Genomic DNA, 3,402 nt, shown 5'->3' on the forward strand with positions numbered 1-3,402 from the left:
CTTCCTTGTGTTGTGTCTTAGCATGTATTTAACATTGCGCCCTTCCATTGCAAGGAGCATGTAGCTACCATGTTGGCAATGGTGTTGTATGAGAGTGTTGAGATTGAGAGTTCAAATCTCCTAAAATCCTGCAACTCATAAGAACTTTTAAAAGGCTATGGAGAGGCCATGTGGCAACCATTCATTGGCCCATGTGGTGCTCCTTCCTTTGGCTCAATTAAAACATATAAACCAATAGTAATTTTATAAACCAAAATGAACTACCTCGAGGAATCTGGGCTTGCCTTAATGTGAACTAGAACTTTCAGCGTTTTGACTTTGACCTGTGGTAACTTTGACTTTTTACCTAGTTGTAGGATAAACGTCAACGAACGTTTTCTCCCTCATACTTTGGCCAAATGTAAATCTATAGATACCACCATAATCATGGCATCGAGCTCTTCGACTTAATGCTGAGCAACTTGGAGAGTAAAATTCTACACAATTTGAGAACAATTTTGCTACCTAGGACCATCTTCGTCTTTAAACATATAGAAAACTTTGGATTGACTTACAAGATCCATCACGGATCAATAGGTAACTTAGTGACATAATTGAAAATTAAAAAATAATGATTTTTTCTTTTTTCCCTTTTGAATTTATCATTGAAAGTGTTAATCAACTCACTATGTTACTTTCAATATTGCAATCTTTGTTGTTTGCAATCTTTTAGGTAGGTAGAAACATAGGAACAATTACACTCCACCATGACCTATGGTCCAATGTGCCTCAAACCATTGATGAAGAAGTTGATGGAGGATTAGAACTGAGATGAAATCTTAACATGGGAAGAAATAAAAATATAGCATATCCAAGTAGACCATGAACAAGCAAACCAATCTGCACAAAATGATTAAAAAGGTTTGGAGGTGAAGGTGTTAATTCAAAGTTCAAAGTGAAGTGACAGTAATGTATTTGACACAAGGGCCATCGCATAAATCTAAGCATGATTTTACACAACAAGTAACATGTGTTTACAAAGAAGGGTGCCATATGAACAACAACATATTATTATATGGAAAATGAATTCTAACTTAAAATGTGTAAGAATTAATGTTAGTATTAGCTCATTGGATGTTTAAAATCTTTCAACCACTTCAAATTTATCTTATGTTTTTTCATACATGTGATTCCAAATAATGCCTCAAACTTAGACGTTGGTTTAAAATGGAAATGTGAATGGAGAAATAATATGAATTTACTAAAGCATTGCCTTAGAACTAAAAAAGGTTGTTGATTTGTTTGCAAGATTAATACTAAGAAGGATGATCAATTCATATAGTCCTTGTAGCCCAAAGGGTAGGTACCTAACATGTAAATGTGTAATATTATTTGTCTCATGCAATTTTAAAAGTTGACTTGTGGTTGTGATAGGTATTCTTATTCTTTAGAATTTACATGTAGATATTATTGGCAAAATCACCCATTTAAAGGTAGCCTTCATTAGCGACTTCCAAGATGAAACCATATAATCATTTTTGAAGAACATGGTTATAATTATATTATTATCCAAGCTAATTGAGGTGGATATTGGTGGCCAATCGTCTATTCCACTTGGACCCCTGGCAATATTTCCTTTCAATTTCCTAATTTCTAGCATAATTTACTATTTTTGGCATTTGTTCGGGTCCTAAAATTTCAGAACCATTTTGAGGCCCCAAACAACATTTTTTTTTTAAATGAGAAAACTGATGGCTTGCAATAGGGGTTTGAATTTAAAAGTTGATGTCCTCAGATATTTTTTTTTAACAAGGTATCACAGACGCCAAGCAAATATCGTATGCCAAAGTTACGACCTCGAGATGTTGATGTTCCAACTAACCCCAACGCAACCCACAAAGTTTTAGCGCTTCATATCCTAGGGTTAGGTTTTTGGATGTTCAGGGATTTTCATTGTTTTTTGATGATAAAAGTTCTACAAGCCTCATTGTAGCACAATTTAGTAGGAATGTAGCTGACACACCTCTTTCAAAGATAAGTTGCCATCGCCCGAGCTAGTTTGTTTCTATTGTGTATGTAAATATCTTTCAGCAATTTCTATTTATTGATTGAAGTTATTTTTCATTATATCTATGTGTTTTGGTTTGAAACTATATTCATTTCATTATTTCGTAAATCTAGATCAGTGGTATTAGAGTGACATGTTCATTCTCTATTTTTCTATGCATTTACCCAATGAGGTTGGGGTATAAGGAGTTAGGACTTGAAATGGATGAGCCCTTGCAAGGCTAGCCTCACCGACCCCGATGGACTCACATGGAAGAAAAAAATAAATATGAAGGAGTATGAGATCCTTTCAAAATGTTGCTCAAAGAAGCCCTCGAGCATTAAAGGCAGAAGATGATGGACAATTTTTCCCAAATCCTTCGGCAGGTATCAGTAGGAAAATCATCTTCATCTAGCAGTCACTTTGGAGGCACTGCCCCCTTTAAGGTACATGCTAACTTTTACATTCCTCTATTAGAATGCCAAATAGATGTAGATCACTTGAATAAATGGTTAAATCTATTGGAAGGATATTTTTTGGTCCATAATTTCTTCGATAGGGAAAAGATTACTTTTGCACTCCTCAAAGCGACCCCCCATGTCAAGGACTACTAGGAAATTTTCTATGAGCCAAGGGAAGAGGAGGAACCCTCATTATTTATAGTCACACCCTCTTAGAATTCTTTCCGAGATGCCATCAGGGAACAATATTACCCTTTTAGAAGCTATGAAGATAAGAACATAAAGTGGACCACACTATGGCAGGGAAGGAAACCAAGATGTGCCAGAGTTCATAAACATTTTCCATCATACTCTACACATGAAGTTGGGTATCAACGATTATTAGAAACATCTGATATTCAATTATCATGGTTATCTGCACAATACATATAGGAAGAAAAGGATTTCCTAGTAATCTCCTCACTTTGCATAGTGTACCGATATGATGTGAGGATTAAGCATGAATTTAAACAGAACAAGAAAGACTTTGGATCTCTGAATCTGAAGCAGGGAAAAGGCACCTACAAACTGTAGAATGAAGGAAATAGCCAAGGTGGAGTGACCCCATACAACCCATCAAATCCATAAGCGAACATTAGCACAACGAAGACAAAGAAGGACATCGAAAAGTGGTGTGAGTTCCATAAGAGCCCTACCCACAAAAAAATGAGTGTCGTGCTAAGAAGACACTGGTGGCCACGATAAAATCTTAAGAGTCAGATGCATGTTCCAAATATGAGCTAGAACCTGACAAGGGGAACGAAAAGGGGAATTATATTATTAATGTAGAACTTAGAGCCACCATTGCCACCACCAAGGTCCAAAATATTAAGTCCAAATATCTAGAGGAGGGGGAGTGTCTCTTCCACTCATAAA

The sequence above is a fragment of the Pinus tabuliformis genome, chromosome 8, assembly GCF_031772625.1.
Source record: "Pinus tabuliformis cultivar Carrire ecotype Pingquan chromosome 8, CPIR1, whole genome shotgun sequence".
Classification (NCBI taxonomy): domain Eukaryota; kingdom Viridiplantae; phylum Streptophyta; class Pinopsida; order Pinales; family Pinaceae; genus Pinus; species Pinus tabuliformis.